This window comes from Capsicum annuum, chromosome 9, assembly GCF_002878395.1.
Source record: "Capsicum annuum cultivar UCD-10X-F1 chromosome 9, UCD10Xv1.1, whole genome shotgun sequence".
Lineage (NCBI taxonomy): Eukaryota > Viridiplantae > Streptophyta > Magnoliopsida > Solanales > Solanaceae > Capsicum > Capsicum annuum.
The window spans coordinates 141394975-141414598 of record NC_061119.1 but is presented as its reverse complement, the minus strand read 5'-3'; the positions used below and the strand labels follow the sequence as shown (position 1 = coordinate 141414598).

General features: G+C 36.4%; 1 long non-coding RNA gene across 1 annotated transcript; it reads right to left on the bottom strand.

Moving 5' to 3' along the window:
* Positions 1-16580: 16580 nt before the first annotated feature.
* LOC124887286 lies at positions 16581-19297 on the bottom strand. The gene is made up of 3 exons (XR_007044685.1): positions 19168-19297; positions 16747-16921; positions 16581-16664 (listed from the first exon to the last, which is right to left on the bottom strand). It is a non-coding gene; the product is annotated as an uncharacterized LOC124887286 (long non-coding RNA).
* Between the last annotated feature and the right edge of the window lie 327 nt (positions 19298-19624).

Here is a 19624-nt window from a genome sequence, read left to right as displayed (position 1 = left end):
CCACTATGAGCACTAAAGAAGAAATAAATCCTAGCTTAGCTTAGGTTGTACTTTGGCCTACCAATGGCTAGGTGGTAAAACCTATGGAGCTATCTCTGCCTCAAGAGAAATGACAACATCTGGTGAAGGCTCTTTTTCTTGGCCCCTAAATGGGGCTATAGATCTAGCATGGCCTCGAACCCTAGGCCAGCCACGATCTCTAGCAGGTTCCCTAGATGCAGACTTGGGGTCCTCATCTCTAATTATTGTAGCTCACGTCCTAACCATATGCAAAAGAGTGAAATAAGGGGAACTTTAGAAACCCATATAGAATTGATGCATGAAAATGAATAATTAAAATAAATGTTTCATAAAATGCCCTGTAGCCTTCCGAAGATAGGATGCAGACATCATCGCACCGATCCACAGGAATTTACTAGACACTTTCTCTTATTACAATAATACCTATCAACCTAGACTCGAATATCAATTTACCATGACCCAATTTACGAGTCATGATGGCACCTACTTTAACACACTAGTAGGTAAGCCAAACCATATCCTGAAATGTAAAGTAATGAGCTAATTGGTGAAAGATATAATAAATACTAAAATAAGCATTCAACAAAGGTGTAAGAAGTAGAAATATAAGTACAAAAGTACAAATATCAAATAAGAGAGAGAGAGAATAAAATAATATTCCATGACCTAGTAACACTGGTACAAGAGCTACTGAATCCAAAAATAGGAGAACTAAATAGTATAATATATACAAGTAGTATCAAAGATAATGACTATGAAAAAAAAGTCAAAAGAGGGGATCTTCTCCAACTCTGAAAGCTTACCCTATCACCAAATCCCAAAAGCAAGTTGGATAGAATGCCATGGGGGGTGGGGATGGGGGTAACTCATACTCGAATATACATTAGAAAAAGATACAAAAGTGTAGCATGCGTATTAAAAAAATGGTTACTCAGTAGGCATCATCGATCGATTGAGCTAAGCCATAATAAAAGTATAGCAAAATTTGAGAAAGTATGTACAGTTATGGATAAAGATGATATGTGAATGCTACTCCAACTTGGGAATAAATTATAATTATGCATAATAAGTAAATCAAAATAACTACAGTCTAATTGTAACCTAACTGGGACCCCATAATCCCTTAAGGTACAAACAACAAGGGAAAAATCAAGTCAAGCTCTTATAAGACCGATAGGTACAAATAAGGAAGAGAGTATCAATAATAAACACTTAAAGTGAACAATAGTGAAACCATACCTGGGATTTCCTTCAAATCATAATGTCAGACTAGAACCAGAACTATAGAGTGATATAATCACAATAATGTGATAAATAGATCATACATGATGAACTTGAACTAGAACCAGAGTGGCGTACTATCATATGCAAGTATCACCTACGGATATTGTCGGACTTGAACTGACATGACCTAAACCTGGGCCTTATCATAATGAGCAATCTCCAGCCCAACCGGGATCGAAGATCACCTCCAATACCCAACCCAATTAACCAATATGTACCCTGAGTCGGATGGACACTGAGCATATAAAAAAATAACGTATTAAAATTTAGTGAATTTGGGATAAACCTAAACCCGGGGCCAACCCCACCAAGTCAATCTACCCAATAACCGAAACCAACTATCCAAGCTAACCAATAACCATGCCAAACCATAAGCCAAAAAATATATAATAACCCAATATGTATTGATATATATAACATAATATGATCAAACTATACCCATGTCCACAGTTGTCCATACAAAGCCTCTAGCCTAAACCAAAGAGTGTCTAGTCGGGACATGCCCCCGACCATCGAAAAAAACCAAGTCTATGAAATGAAAAAAATATATAAAGTAATCCATGAGATGAAATAGATGCCTTTCGGACTATGGAAGCTCACTACTTTAATCCAACACTGACTGTTCCCGAATTCGATCAATGAGCAAGAGTAGTAGTATGTTTGGTTCCTGCATCGTGTGGGATACAGCCGCTCGAAGACGGGTTAACGGGTGAATACTAGCATGAATTCAGGATAAGGATAAAATAATGCCAACTTTTAAAACCAAGTAAACCAACCATATGCATATAAACCACACATACACACACATATATAACCATACCGGTAAAGAAAACTGGGTTAAGCATGCCTTTAAGACTATTAACATGGGTATGTGTAGCTTAACCGTCATAATCCACCCAATGTCCATATAGGTCCAATGTAACCCCCTGAATGGGCCTCGATGCGTGTAGCCCCGCGAAGCAGAGATACCATAGGAGTAAGGGATTCTTGAGTACCCTTCACTCTCTATGATACATATGTACAATTATACTTAGAAGATTCCCATGTACCCTTTAAGTATCATATATGGTTGTCATGACCTATCCTCATGTCGAAAAATATGAGTTTCTAGTGTTTGTCTCACGGACTCTTACCATCACGGTTAGCTATCACACCCTGCCTTTATTGCCCAATTAAAAACTATTACCGTCCAACGTAACAATTCTTCCATTTATTATCAATCAAGTCTAGTATAAGTGGTATCATTATACCAACTATAGGTTGCAAGCAATGTCCTTACCAAATCTTAAGAGAGACCCGTGTACCCCATAGGTTACATTAATTAGTTTACTTGGGGGATTCCCATGTACCCTACAAGTACATCATCATTAAGCTTACTTAGGGGATTCCCATGTACCTTACGAGTATTTCATTACTAAGCTTTGCTTGGGGGAATCCCATGTACCCCGCAAGATGTTCATTAGTATGTTTACTTGGGGGATTTCATTGTATCTCACAAGGATGTACAATTAAGCCATAACTATTATTCAACCAATTTCATTATGCTCTTGGGGGATTCCTATGTACCTCACAAGGTTATCATTTAGACCAACCATAACCACCAAGACCTTACCCTTTTACCATTCCAAACAATTCTCACCATTTAGACCATTCTAGACCGTTCCAAGGTTTTACAACATTTATGCCATTTTAAACCATTTAAACCAGGAAAAACCATCCAATTTCATTTAGGATTCCATTACCAAACCATAACATACAATAGATCTAATGAAAGTTCAACAATAGAGTAAAAACATTCTTGTAGGCATTTTATCAAACATGTTGAGGGCATACCTTTACCAATAGCAAAACCAAAGCATAAACCATCCAATTTAGGGTTACCCATGACCCATTTGTTAAACCATAACCAACAAGCACCCACATGTGCAAACCATCACCAAAAACTTGTGATAACACAATTTAAACGAACATTCAACAATATGCATCAAAACACTTAACATATATTTCCAAAATCACCATTCATGGTTTATAATAAATGTTTAAAACACACTAAAACATGCCTTTAGTTGGAACTAACAATGAGAAAAGGAGTACATGCCTTATACAAGAAGATTCCGTAGAGAAACTTGACTTTTGAGCCCCGTTGAAGAACCCTTGCAGAAACCCTAGCCTCTAATATTCAAGAGAGTGTTTAGAGAGGATATTTGGAGTGTTTTTATTCTTCAAAGTGTGGTATGAGAGGCCACCAAGGGTTATATAACATGGGGACATAAGGGTTTAGGGTGTGAAATTTTTGGACTACCCCCGACTAAAAAGCTAAAAAATCAACTTCCAGATAGGTACGACTCACCCATGCAAACCATACCCTAGGGTGCGAGTGGTACCCTGATTCGTACCCTATCCTTCACCATGGTACCCTATACTAACCAACATATGTGAACACAACCCCCAACTATACCCTAAATCGTACCATGGACAGTTTCAACTAGTCCAACCAATAAGCACCATAGTACTTAGAATCATACTTCTCGTATCTAACCATACAACTCGTATGATGTTGAGTTGTATCTTGGAAAGTAATCAAGACAAATCCACTGCCCGACATATGAGTAAGCCATCCTCAAACCGTATCCAAGGGTACGATTGGTACCCTTGAGTCGTACCTTGACTAGAAAGTCCAAAACCTAAGAAATTTTACAAGGGTCTAAATCTCGTGGTGTTATAGTCTCCCCCACTAGGATCATTCGTCCTCGAATGATGGGTAAGGGTAAGAACAAGCATGATATAACATATTAACACATATCAAAGTTTCCTCCAACCAAAATAGAAGACAAGGACATAAACCAAAAATGAGAAGATCATCACATACCCCAAACATGATTTACACCTTAACACCTCCGTTCCGACTTCTAACAAAGTTAGAAAACAAAGATGCAAGAGAAAGCATTCCCTTCCTTTAACGAAGTTAGAAAACCAAGATGTGTTGAATAACACATACCTTACACATGATTTTCTAGAACAAAAAAACCAATGCGGATACTTGGACTCTATGTTCGCTTCTGCATTCCAAATGACTTCCTCAGACTTTTAGTACCACCACAAAACCTTTACCAAAGCCACATCTCTTGTTCACAAATGCCAAACTTACCAATCCAAGATCCTCATCGGGACCTCCCTAAAGAACAAGGAATTCAAGATACAAATACCACCAAAAGGAACCAACCAACGAAGAATTATTCACACCTTACCTCCACACAAAAACATAGAATACTAGATGAATGGAACTTATGCTAGAGAGAAAATCCAATTCATCTTAGAATTTACCGAGACACATCACTACGTATGCTGGAGTCTATTTATACACCATTTCCATGTTCAAGCCTATCCAAAGCTAAAAGGAGTTAACTTAGGCCATCAGGTTCTACTCATTTCATTTATCTCGAAACACTACTTCACACCATCACCATTTATAATATGCCCACCATAAGTAAAAAGGCATGGGAAAAGCATAACCAACCATTATAATAAAAAACCTTAACATATATATATGAAAACCTAAAACCATAACATACTTTGACATGAAAAAAAGTCTTAAATCATGCCTTCCCAAGCCTCTTAAGTACCCAACACAACTATTGGTATATCTACCAATCACAATATTCAAGCCTACCTCTTTTATATACTCATGGTATGATCTATCCTTCCAAATATCTAGCAACCTCTAGCATTTCCACAAAGGTTTTCACCACCTACTCCCCTCCTAACCAAATTCCTCATGACAACAACCTCACTTCAAACTCCAAAACCTTAGTACTAGTGGTCACCCCAAATTCTCCCCCACTTAGGGACTTCTACATTCCTTGCTTCAAGATATCACCATGCTTCGTAAGCCTTTACCACCCTAACACAAGAAGGATTATTTAAGGAATCGAATTAAAAGAATTTCACATGCCACTCAAGGCAAGACCACCCTCAAAATAAGACACGACACCATAGGCACGAAGTACTTGTAATAGAAACCACCTAGGTTATAAATGAAGGACCATCCAAACCAAACCATACCATAAAAAGAGTCCTTAGGACTGGAAACCGAAGGAAACACAACCGCATTTACCATAGGTAAGGTAATGTTAAGTCAAGACTCATATCCAGAGAATTAGGCGAATGCAAAATGCGAACCTTAGGCATATACGCTATAAGAATAAGAATGCATGCAACACTAATAGAGTACCCTCTTAACTGAGATAGAAAAGAATCACTAGAACATATAACCCGACCTTCCCTTGAAGTCCACCGCTAAAAGATATTTTAGATTAATCCTTGACCTTTATCCCATGACACCTGTAAGCACAACATTCCGCTCTAATGGGTACGACCAAGGATGTACACTAGGGAAACTTGATTCTCCTATACCCAAAACCTTATTCATACATATTCTACCTAGATCCTAGTATAGACATATAAATTCCATGCTCTAACCCATCTAATGACTAGACCCTTAATCTATACCCAATTATTTAACCTGAACTCCAGACCTACATGTCACAACCTTTCTACTATTGTATTCCCCAAGCCATTAACCTTGCCCCTTCCACACAACTCATCTAACCTACCAATTTAACTCCTCAATTCTCACATTATTATCTCCAAGCTAACATACTCCCTTTACCCAAATCAAGCATCTAGGTTTAAGCCTAGTATCTATCAACAACCTTGTACTACTATAAAAGTACCCCATATAGTATATGCATATACAGAAAATACATACAGGATCCACCCCATGAGGAGGACACCATAATTTCCTTATTTACCAATTGACTACCTATGCATTCCCAGGGGAAACCATCCCCTTATACATGAAAAAATGAAAGCACTCCACGAAGAAACCCTAGAACTGATGAAACCTTTATCTAAGAGATCTCTTAATTATCCCCTTACGCTCCTTGAACTCAACCAAATCCATTCTATAAAGAAAGAATAGAAATTCGACAAGTGTCCAAAACAAAACCAATCCCAAACCAACATCCCTATTAGAAAGACACCAAGAGGGTTGTCAAGAAAACCTCAAGGAATTCATGCACCACCAAAACCAAATACACAAAAAGACCTTTCGAGTTAGAACCTTTAGCCCAGACCAAATGGTAGAAACACCTCTTGGAGACCAATCTTCGAGTTCTAAGATATCATGTAACCTTTCTCTTAATAGTTAGGGAACAAAACCATCTTACCATTCTATAACTGACTCACCATGGAGTCTAAAGACAACCTTATGGATCTAACAATCTAAGGATGTGTAGCATAAGTATAACCAATCCATCCCCAAATGACGTTAAAATCCACCATATTTAAGTCAAACCAATACACCAAGAACAACAGATACCACACACCTCATAGACTCTTTTAGAAATCACAGATTTAACTACCAAGGTAGAAATAAAAAAGAAAAAGAACCCAAAACAACCTTGGGACCAAAACCAAAATACACAACCATAAATAGTATCATAAAAGAGAGAGGGAAACCCAAACCAAGTAAATAGTATACACCACTGAGAGAGGGATTTCAGTATACCATTTTTAGCATCAGGAGATGCCTCAGACTCCTGAGAAATAATGAAAGCATTGAGACAATTCCGACCAGTATCGGAGCCAGAAGCAGCACCCTTTGGTGTAAAAGCTCGAAGAGTGGTAACCTGTATCTTATTTTCCCCAGTGCCAACCCTTATGGAACACTTACATTTCATATGACCCAACTGACCATAACAAAAACACCAATTCCTCCCTTTGTATTAATAATCATGGTGCAACCGATTACAAAACCGGTTAGGAGGATAACATGGGGCTGAACTCTGCCAGCCCATAAGTGATACTCACTTAAAGACTGAGGATAAGGGACACTGACAAACCTATGAGAACTCCCAGGATTCCCTTTCTTAAACCACTATCCACCATTCCTACCATAGATTTTCCAACCCCTCCCTCGATCTGAACATTGAGACTTTTTTTTCTGCCTCTTTCCCGACCTTGCCTGATTTTTTTTCACACCATTAGAACTGGAATGGTGTGACAGAGATGTCACTATTTGGGATAACAAATGAATAGAACATTAAAACTCAACATTAGTAATCTCTTCTTGAGATAACTGAGCATGAGTGCTACCTTACGAAATAGGCTCGGTGGAGACCGGTGAGACTCTATGAGGAACATTAGATACTGCTATCCTTGATTGGGTCTGTGCCCTATGAATTGGACTAGATCCATCCATATTGTCCTCGAGTGGGACAGGTGAGTTTCTATGAACAACCCCACCAAGTCAATCTACCCAATAACCAAAACCAACCATCCAAGCCAACCAATAACCATTCCAAACCATAAACCAAAACATAAATAATAACCTAATATGTGTGTATGTGTATATGTGTATATATATATATATATAACATGATCAAACCATACCCTAGTCCACAGTTGTCCATACAAAGCCTCTAGATCAAATCAAAGAGTATCTAGTCGGGACATGCCCCCTACCATAGTTAAAAACCAAGTCTATACAAAGAAAAAATATATATAGTATTCCATGATAAGAAACATATGCTTTTCGAACTATGGAAGCTCACTACTTCAATCTAGCACCAATTGTTCCTGAATTTGATCAATGAGATGGAGTAGTAGTATGGCTGATTCCTGCATCTCGTGGGGGGATACATTCGCTCGAAGACGGGTTAGCGAGTGAACGCTACTATGAACTCAGGATACAAATAAAATAATGCCAACCTTTATAACCAAGTAAACCAACCATATTCATACAAACCATACACACACAAATATATATATATATATATTATATATATAACCATGCCGAGAAAGGGAACCAAGCTTAGCATGACTTTAAAACCATTAACCTGGGTATGTGTAGACTAACCATCATAATCCATCCACGGGCCATATAGGTCAAGTATAACACCCTGAATGGGCCCCTATGCGTGTAGCTGCACGAATCAATGATACCATAGAAGTAAGGGATTTCCGAGTATCTTTCACTATCTATGATACATATATATAAGTGTATGTAGGTGATTATCGTGTACTCCCTAAGTGTCATATAAGGTCTTCATGACCTATCCTCATGTTGACAAATATGAGTTTCCAGTGTTCGTCCCTTAGACTCTCTCCTTCACGGTTAGCTATCACACCCCGCCGTTATTGCCCAATTAAAAACCATTACCATCCAACCTAACCATTATTCCATTTATTATCAATCAAGGCTAGTATAAGTGGTATAGTCATACCAACTATAGCTTACAATCAATGTCCTTATCCAACCTTAGGGGAGTCCCGTGTACCCCATAGGTTATATTAATTAGTTTACTAGGGGGATTCCTATGTACCCCACAAGTAAATCATCATTAAGATTACTTGGGGGATTCCCTTGTACCCCACGAGTATTTCATTACTAAGATTTTCTTGGGGGAATCCCATGTACCCCGCAAGATGTTTAGTGGTATGTTTACTTGGGGGATTCTTTCATACCCCACAAAGATGTACAATTAAGCCATAACCGTGATTCAAACCAATTTAATTATTTCATTCTCTTGGGAGATTCCTATGTACCCTGCAAGGTTTTTATTTAGACCAACCATAACCATTAGACCTTACCCTTTTACCATTCCAAACCATTCTTACCATTTAGACCATTCTAGATCGTTCTAAGCATTTAAAGCATTTAAAAATTTATACCATTTAAAACCATTTAAACCATGCAAACCATCCAATTTCATTTAGGGTTCCATTACCAAACCATAACATGCAATAGATCCAATGAAAGTTCAACAATAGAGTAAAAACATTTTCTTAGCCATTTTATCAAACTTGTTGAGGGCATACCTTTATCAAGACCAAAACTAAATCATAAACCATCCAATTTAGGGTTACCCATGACCCATTTTTTAAACCATAACTAACAAGAACCCACATGTGCAAACCATCAGCAAAAACATGTGAAAACACAATTTAAACCAACATTCAACAATATGCATAAAAATCTTTAACATATGTTTCCAAAATCTCCATTCATGATTTATAATCAATGTTTAAAATTTACTAAAACATGGCTTTAGTTGGAACTAACAATGGGGGAAGGAGTGCATGCCTTATACAAGAACATTTCGTAGAGAAACTTGACTCTTGATCCCTTTAGAAGAACCCTTTTAGAAACCCTAGCCTCCAATATTCAAGAGAGTATTTAGAGAGGATATTTGGAGTGTTTCTATTAGAGTCCACTAAGGGTTATATAACGTGGGAACATAAGGGTTTGGTGTGGGAAATATCTGAACTACTCCCGACTTAAAAGCTGAAAATCAACTTCCAAGTGGGTACGACTCACCCATGCAAACCGTACCCTAGGGTGCGAGTGGTATCCTAGCTCATACCCTACCCTTCATTGTAGTCCCCTATACTTACCAATATACTAGAACACAACCCCTAAATCGTACCTTAGGGTACGAGTGGTACCTGCAAACCATACCCTAAATCATACCTTGGACAATTTCAACCAATACGCACTGTATGACTTGGCATCATACTTCTCGTATCCAACCATACGACTAGTATGATGTTTTATCGTATCTTGGATTGTAATAAAGCCAAACCCACAACCCAATATATGAGTGATACCTCCTCAAAATATATCTAAGGGTACGATTGGTACCCTTGAGTCTTACCTTTCCTAAAAAGTCCAAAATCTAAGAAATTTTGGAAGGGTCCAAATTCTGGGGTGTTATATGAATAAATAATAGTAAGTACAAGGTCACGAGTTTAGTCAAAGGTCAAAAAGGTGTATAAATCATCCTAAGGGTCAAAAATTATTCTAGGGTCATAAAAGAATACCTCTCCTATCTACAAGGGCTATTTTAGTATTAAACCTAAAGGACAGTAGGTGGGGTCTGTTACTAACCTAAAAAATTCATACTAAGAAAAGTTTCAACAAAAAACTTATCCGTGTCTCTAAAGTTCCTGTCACTACCTAAACCAGGACCTGACCGTGATGGGTATCTCAAGTTTGTCGAGAATCAGAGACCACCCCCTTTGCCTAGAAAACAAAACACAATACAACTAGCAACAGTAGAATTTTGAACATATAACAAGATAAAACTAAGTTCCGAGCATATAACAAGGTAGGACTAAGTTCCGAACATATAACAAGATAGGTAAATTAACTGAATAAGATTTCAAAATTCACAATACCAAATCCACCCACATCTCATTGTACACAAAGCCTCTAAGAAAACCAAACATCAACCTAAGTCGGGACATACCCCCGACCATATCTAAAAAAGTAGAACCAAAAGGTAGTCTAGAGATAAATGAAGACAATGCCTTAATATGACAGGCCTTCCTGAGGATAAAAGTTCACCAGTACAAGATAGACTAGTGAACGAACTAGAATCAGTTGTCACTACACAAGGAAATAGAAATACATCTAGACCTTGCATCGCGTGGGGATACAACATCCGGGGATGGTTATCAAAGTGAGCGCTAGCATGTAACTAAGGGAAAGGATAATATAATGTCATGATCAGTCAGTAAAAAGTCATTTCAAAACCATATGCACATAATCATATATATCTATGTACCTATATATGCCGGGATAGGTAGCAAGGTTTAGCATGAGAATTAAAATCATTAACCTGGACTATGTATTTTAAATCGTCATAAAAAGCCCATGGGCTATATGGATATATCCCCCTACTGGATGTGCCCTATTGTATGTTAGCCACATAAATAGAACATATCATAGAAGATTTCATTACCCAAATTAGGGTTTGGCCGTGACGGGTATCCCAAGTCTACCGGAGACCACCACCTTTGCCTCTTCAACACAGAGCATAACACCTAGCATCAGTCGGACTCCAACCCTAGCTGAAAGGGCCCAGTGAGTGTGGCCGCACGAACTAGAGATTAATCACGTACACATATGTACTATAGGGGACTCAAACCTCCCAAAATATATCAAGAATGACTTAAGTACTCAGTCATATAAGATAGGGGACTCAAACTACATTGTTATTTAGACCTCGCATTGGAAACTGTGGTTTCTAGTGATGGTCCTTTGGGGTCTCCACTTTCACGGCACAACTACACGACCCTCATTAAATCCTAATTAAAAAAAATTTCACATATCCCCACTCATCAAACTAGGAGTCATTCATTAAGGCATTATCAAGTGGTATCATCATATGGACTATAGCTTGCAAGAACATGTCACTTTATCAATTCAATCAACTTGCCAACAGGACTCTAACCGAATAAGCCAATAAGACTCCAAGGTTCCACATAGGAACCAAAATATGTAGCCAAGTGGGACTCTAACCTAACTAGCCAATGGGAATCCAATCATCTGGCCATGTGGGACTCTAACCCCTCGGCCAATAGGACTCTAAATTTTTTAATTCAAATTCAATTCATGGCCATTATGCCCTCTTTAAAAGTCAATTCATGTTCAATTACTGCTTTAACACCATGCAAGACTTTAAAAATACTTTTCAATATGCTTTTTATATTCAAAGCTGATTTCACATGATTAGGTTGAGGTTATTACCACTTCCAAATCATTAACCCATTAAACTTAGGGAAAATATATTCGATGTTCGATTCACATGCCCATGCACCTAATTAGTACATAACCACCATTTAAAGCATAAATAATGCAAAGTAAATATGAAATATCACATAAACAACAATCATTCAAGAACCCTCAACCCATAACCAAAAACCAACAATTTAAACCACATGGGTAACCATTTAAACACATGCTTTTACAAAATAACTTTTGGGGAAGAGATACATTCCAAAAAGAATAATGGTTATGGAAGAAATTTGCCCTTGAGACCCCTGATTGATTAATTTCTTAGAACCCTAAATATCTTGACCTTGGAGAATTTAGAGAGCTTGAGAGAGTATTTATAATTGATAAGGGTTGGAAATAATGGCCCTAAGGCATTTTATGTATGTGGGGTATAAGTGGGTAAAAAGGGAAATGTCTAAAGTACCCTCAATTTAAAAACTAGAAAAAATAACGCCTAGTCATTACAGGTGACCTTACGACTTATAGGGTTACCATACAACTCGTTTAGTCCAGTAGTAGTCTGGACAATTTTCTTAGGCACCAACACTTGTCTGGCTATTAGTCATACCATGCGACTCGTACCCCAGCATTATGACCCATAACATGATAGTTGTAGTCACAATAGGAACTTAGGATATACACTGGTTTCCCAACGATTTGGAATACTATGACCCATAATTAGTCTAGACGACTCATGACCTCAAGTCATCACCAAGGTAGTAACTCAAGAAAAACTCACTGGACACCCTATGATTTGGGTCTTACGACCTGTCAAGACACCCTATGACTCATAGGGTGTTTCATAGTGAGGACAATAAGTTCAAAGATCAAGGAGTTTGAAGGGACCAAAACCCGAGCTGTTACATTCTCCCCTTTAGGATCATTCGTCCTCGAATGATGAGACAAAGCTTTTATTAGCACGAGTTAACAAAGAGCAAAGCCATACTTACCTTTAACAAAGACATAAAACAAAGATGTCAAGGAAATCACAATTTTCTTTAACAAAGTTAGAAAATAAAGATATTAAGGAATACACATACCTCAAGCATAATTATCCAAATTAGGATATAAGAAGGAATACTTAGACTTCATGTTCTCTTCAACTTCTCAAGTAGCTTCTTCAAAGTTTTGGTTCCTCCATAAAACCTTCACCAAAGACATATCCTTTGTACTTAAACAATGAACCTGTCTATCCAAAGTTTTCATCGAAACTTCCTCGTAGGACATTGAACCTGAAACACCAACACTCTCCAAAGAAATGATCAAGAAAGGATCACCCACAAACTTATTTAACATTGAAACATGAAAGAATGGATGTATGGAACCCAAGCTCGAAGGAAAATCTAACTCATAAGCCACACTGCCCACTCACCTCAAAATATGATATAGACCAACATAACGGGGAACGAGCTTTCCCTTCCTTATGAACCACATCACTCTCTTCATGGGAGACACCTTCAAGAACACCAAATCACCCACATCAAACTCTAAGTCCCTTCACCTTTCATCTGCATAGGACCTTTGGCAACTTTGGGCGGTCTTAAGCCTATCCCGAATAACTTTCACCTTCTCTATAGCTTGGTGAATCAAGTTGGGACTATACAATCTATTCTCATTAACCTCAAACTATCCAATAGGAGACCTACACCTCCTACCATAAAGAGCCTCAAAAGGAGCCATCCCAATACTAGTGTGATAGCTATTATTAAATGCAAACTCTATGGGGGCAAATGATCAACCTAACTACCACCAAAGTCAAGCACACAAGACCTTAGCATATCTTCTAAAGTCTAAATAGTCTTCTTTGCTTGTTCATCCATGTGAGAGCGGAAAATGGTGCTAAGGTTCAACTTAGTCCCCAAACGTCTCTAGAAAAAACACCAAAAATGCGATAAAAAATGAGTACCCCAATCAGATATGATGGAAACTAGAGAACCATACAACTTGATCTTCTGAATGAAAAGCTTAGCGTAGTCCTCTGTTGAATAATTAGTCTTTACTAGTAAGAAGTGAGTGGAATTAGTCATCCTATCCACGATGACCCAAATGGAATCAAATTGTTGGAGAGGCCATTGAAGACCAGTAACAAAATCCATATTAATCACTTCTTATTTTCACTCGGGAAACTCAATCTCTTAAGACAAGCCACCAGGCCTCAAGTGCCCAACCTTCACTTTTTGACACACCATGCACTTGGCCACAAAATTTGCCATATCTCACTTCATGTTATTCCACTAATATATCTCTTTCAAATCACAATACATCTTTGTTAAACCAGGATGAACAATGTACCTCGACTCATGAGCCTAGGCTAAGATCCTCTCTCTCAGGCTATCCATATTAGGAACACACAACCTGCCTTGGTACCTTCAGATACCAACACCGCCAATCTTGAAAGCCTGCACTTTTTTCTGACCAACACCATCTTTGATCCTCATCAAGATAGGATCCAAAACATATTTCTTTTTCACCTCCGTACCAAGAGATAACTTCACCACCTCCTGTACAATCATACCTCTATCTTCAAATTCCAAGAGATGAACCTCAAGATTAGCCAATCGGGGAATATACTTCACCAATTCTCACTTATCCTTCTCCATATGAGATAAAATTCCCATAGATAACTTTCTAAGAGCATCAGTAACCGCGTTAGCTTTACCTGGATTATAGTGAACAATTATATTATAGTCCTTGAGCAACTCAATCCATCTCCTTTGCCTGAGTTTCAAATCCTTCTTAGGTGAACACATATCACAAGCTCTTATGATAAGAATAAATGTCAACATGAACCCCATACAAATAATGATGCCAAATCTTCAAAGCAAAGACCACAACCAATAGTTCTAAGTCATGCGTTGGGTAATTTTTCTCATGCACCTTCAACTACTTAGAAGCATGTGCAACTACCTTGTTATGTTATATCAAAACACAACCCTGTCCCATATGGGACACATCATAATAAAACACAAATCCACCAGAACCCTTAGGTAGAGTCAAAATCAGAGTTGAAGTTAACTTATCCTTTGACTTTTTAAAACTACCCTCACAAGAATTAGACCATAGAAGTTTTACCTTTTTCTGAGTAAACTTAGTTAATGCGAAACAACAAAAAATAATCTTTCCATAAACCTCCTATAATAAACGGCTAAACCTAAGAAGCTCTGAATATCGGTTAGAGTTGTGGGTCTATGCCACTTCTTAACTGCCTCAACTTTTTATGGATCCACCATAATGCCTTAACTAGAAATAACATGACCCAGAAACGTAACAACATTCAAGCAGAACTCAGACTTTGAGAACTTAGCATACAACCACTAACCCTTAAGGGTTTGCAACACTACATGGATGTGAGTAGCATAATCCACCTCGCTTTTAGAATAAACCAGGATGTTATCAATAAACAAGATGACAAAGAATTCTAGAAACTAATGGAATACCTGATTCATAAAATCCATAGATGTTGTCGGTGCATTAGTCAAACTGAAAGGCATCACAAAAAACTCAAAGTAACCATCTCGGGTTTGAAAAGTAGTCTTAGGGATATCCACCTCCCTACACTACTAAAAAAATGAAAAAAAGAGATGGCCAAAAGCGACGGCTAGGGTCTCTTTTTTCAACAAAAGTGACAAATTTCCGTCACTTTTTTTTCATCTCAAAAAGGGGCGTTGTTTTTTGAAAATGACGGTTTGCATCGCTTTTAGCATTTTTTTAGTTATTCTTAAAAAAGCGATGCTGTGCATCATTTTTTGTTCTTCAGGTAAAGAATATATGATGAACAAAAAACGACGGACGTCGTCGCTTTATTGAAAAAAATTCCAAAAAAATTGACACTGTCCGTCGTAATTTAAGAAAAATAAAATATTTTTTTTAGAAAAAGCGACGTTCGTCATCTCTTTCTGTTCTTCATAATGATTGAAAAAGTGATGTTGGTCACGCTTTTTGTTCTTCATAATGAATAAAAAGCGACGTTGGATATTGCTTTTTGTTCTTCATAATGAATAAAAAAGCGACGACCATCGTCGCTTTTCTGTATTTTTTTGGATGCAGAAATCTGCATTTTCTGCATCCCACCTGCCAAATAAAAATGATATTCAATATATACATCCTCATGCAACACACATTATTACAATAATCATACAACACACTAAATCAACAAATCCTTTATGCAATTCAAATCAACAACACTTAAACAATGAATCCAACAACATTCAAAATGCTTAAACACTCCTAAAGATTTTTCACTAATGAAAAGCTAAGTTAAAAAAAATCTAAAAATTATCTAAAAGTCAAGTCCAACAACACTAAGGAATAGGTGCAAGAAACTCCTCATCACTTTCTGTTTCCTCTTCACTACTTTAATTAGGAGCAACAACCTGTGTCAAGGCACATTTAAGATGTGCAATCTGATGTGACATAACATCATATCTCTTAAAAACTATAGAAATGGCCTAATTGTGCTTTGCCAACCAGCAACACATTGGCTGAAAATCAATTGACTAGTGTTATATATATATATTAGTATTATATTTATATATATATATATATATATATATATATATATATATATATATATTAAAGTTAAGTGAATAATAATTAAATCTAATATACGTTAAACTATTGAAACATGGCTTGTTTAGAGACTATTGGAATGTCCCACCACTCGTGCCAAGGATATGTAAAAAGTCTCATAACGCTCCCCCTTACAGACTTATTAACTTCTTTTGATGCGGGATACCACCTGTAAATAACATAATAAGTATGTAAGCTTGAATATTTTATTAATGAAAAAAATAAACCTATCAATTGAAAAATAAACTTACGAAGATCTATTAGGCTTGATGAACACTCTACTAAGCATGTCCGTATCTCCATGAACTAGACCAATCAAATCTGCATCAATATCTTCTTCTACTAGAGGAGATGGAGGAGAAGGTAGAAGTGGAGGTGGAGGTGGAGGCAATGGTGACTTGCTCATTTTGAAGTCACTAGTACACACTTCAAAACACAACACTCAACCATTTTCAAGTCATGAATTCACATTTCAAGTGACAACGCAAACTATTTTCAATTCATGAATTGACATTTCAAGTGACAACACTAAATCAGTTTCAAGTCATGAATTCACATTTTCAAATGATTACACTTTACTAATTTCAAAACACAAGTTAATATTTCAAGTAACTACACTAAGCCATTTTCAAGTCACTAATTCACTTTTCAAGTGACTACATTAATTTGAAGTCACTAGTACACATTTCAAAACACTACACTTAACCATTTTCAACTCTCTAATTCACTTCTCAAGTGACTAAACCATTTTCAAGTCATGAATTGACATTTCAAGTGACAACACTAAATCAGTTTCAAGTCATGAATTCACACTTTCAAGTGATTACACTTTACTAATTTCAAAACACAAGTTACCTTTCAAGTAACTACACTAAACCATTTTCAAGTCACTAATTCACTTCTCAAGTGACTACAGTTGATCAATTTGAAGTCACTAGTACACATTTCAAAACACTACACTTAACAATTTTCAACTCTCTAATTCACTTTTCAAGTGACTACAGACTTGATCAATTTGAAGTCACTAGTACATATTTCAAAACACTACACTTAACCATTTTCAACTCTTTAATTCACTTCTCAAGTGACTAAACTTATCCATTTTCAAGTCATGAATTCACATTTCAAGTGACAATACTAAATCAATTTCAAGTCATGAATTCACACTTTCAAGTGATTACACTTTACTAATTTCAAAACACAAGTTCACCTTTCAAATAACTATACTAATCCATTTTCTAGTCGCTAATCCCCTTCTCAAGTGACTACACTTGATCACTTTGAATTCACTAGTACACATTTCAAAATACTACATTTGACCATTTTTAACTCTCTAATTCTCATTTCAAGTGACTAAGCCTAACCATTTTCAAGTCATTAATTCACATTTCAAGTGTCAACACTAAACCAATTTCAAGTTATGAATTCATATTTTCAAGTGACTACACTTTACTAATTTCAAAACACAAGTTCACCTTTCAAAAACTACACTAAACCATTTTCAAGTCGCTAATCCACTTCTCAAGTGACTAGTACATATTTCAAAACACTACACTTAATCATTTTCAACTCTCTAATTCACATTTCAAGTGACTAAACTTAATCATTTTCAAGTAATGAATTCACATTTCAAGTATCAACACTAAACTAATTTCAAGTCATGAATTCACATTTTCAAGTGATTACACTTAATTAATTTCAAAACACAAGTTCACCTTTCCTGAACTACACTAAACCATTTTCAAGTCGCTAATCCACTTCTCAAGTCACTAGTACACATTTCAAAACACTACACTTAACCATTTTCAACTCTCTAATTCATATTTCAAGTGACTAAACTTAAGCATTTTTAAGTCATGAATTCACATTTCAAGTAATAACACTAAACCAATTTGCTTCATTATATTACATTACATTACATTCCTATGACGTCCCTAGTGTTGTACTCCCCATTTTGCTTCATTGCATTACATTACTTGCAATGACAACTTTGCTTATTTGCTACTCCTCTTATCAATTGTTTAAATTGAAATTTAAACTCTATATGAAGTTTGCACAAATAATTATCTTATAGATAATTTGTATGAGGCTTACATAATCAATTCTCCCTATAATTTAATCAAAGTAAATTTTTTAAAATATTTGATAATACATATAACAAGTGATGAACTTACTAGCGTGGTACAAATGTCCAATAGTTTTTAAGGAAATAAAGGGGGAAAAAGCTAGGAACGCACATTATTGTTCCAAAATTGGACCACTATTCCAGTACAGTCCACATACTCTGCCAAAAGTTTGTGTAGATTATATGTTGGAGTATAAATATTTCAAATACTTTTTGAGCAATAACTTTTACCACGATAAAAGTGGAATACACTCAATTAGTAAAATTCTATTGCAAATATGATCATTTTTACTAAAGAACAGAAGATCAATTAATAATTTCCAAATACATGAAACAAGTTAACTAGACTATATAAAGTTATTGTCATAAATAAAGGCAATTATTTCAACGATTAAATTCCCACCCATAAAATGTAGTAACATGATTATTTGCTTTCATGCTTAAAAAAGTAACAGTACTATTAATGGTACTCGATTGTTAATTGATTAGGTCTCAACCAATTTTTGTGTATTTGTAACTATCTAAGCAGAAAAATGAAAAATCTCACCTAAATTTGACTACACCACAAAAATCTGGGGATGAATGGATGGAGGCGGAGCAGCGACGGAGGTCGGTGAGGTGAAGCGGCGACGGAGGTCGACAATGGTTTTGTTTTAGAGAGAAGGTAGAGAAGAGAGGGTTTGTAGAGAGAGAGAGAGTGGAGAGGCAACTTGTTTTTTTTTTTAAAAAAATGAGGGATTAGGGTTTTGTTTTGTTTAAAGAAAAAAGTGGGTGCTTTAGATCTCAAACGTTAGATCATAATGATCAACGGCTGAGATAGAACATGACTAAAAAAAGGTTAAAATGAAATTTAATTTATGGCCAAATTGATGTTAATTTTGACCGTAATTGACACTAATTGAGTATAAAATTGCCTAAAAATTAAACATCAAAGGAAAATTGAATGGAATTGACTGTTATTTTAACAATAATAATAGTGATAGATAAATGCATTTGAAAATTGT